Here is a 561-nt window from a genome sequence, read left to right as displayed (position 1 = left end):
TCTCAGACCTGGAAAAAACAACACAGGAATTCATATGGAAACACAAACGTCCAAGAATAGCCAGAACCATCCTTAGCAAAAAAAAAACAAAGTAGGTGGTATCACATTACCAGACTTCAAATTTTACTATAACGCTACAATCATCAAAACAGCTTGGTATTGGTATAAGAACAGGCATATAGATCAATGGAATAGTATTGCGATTCCAGAAGCAAAACCTCAATTTCTCAACGAACTCATCTTCGACAAAGCCTCCACCACCTACCACTGGGGAGAGGAGAACCTATTCAGTAAATGGTGCTGGGAAAACTGGCTGACCACATGCAGAAGATTGAAACAGGACCCCTATCTATCCCCATGCACAAAGGTTAACTCCAAATGGATCAGAGACCTAAATGTAAAACCTCAAACCATAAGAACCTTAGAAAAGGAAGGAAATACCCTCATGGATATCAGAACTGGCATCCAATTCCTCAACAAAACCCAAAACCCACAGGTCATAAGAGAGAAGATAGACAAGTGGGACCTTATTAAACTGACAAGCTTCTGCAAAACCAAAGA

The sequence above is a fragment of the Carlito syrichta genome, unplaced genomic scaffold (assembly GCF_000164805.1).
Source record: "Carlito syrichta isolate Samal-C Ts95f unplaced genomic scaffold, Tarsius_syrichta-2.0.1 Scaffold171141, whole genome shotgun sequence".
Lineage (NCBI taxonomy): Eukaryota > Metazoa > Chordata > Mammalia > Primates > Tarsiidae > Carlito > Carlito syrichta.
This window is presented reverse-complemented; position numbering follows the sequence as displayed.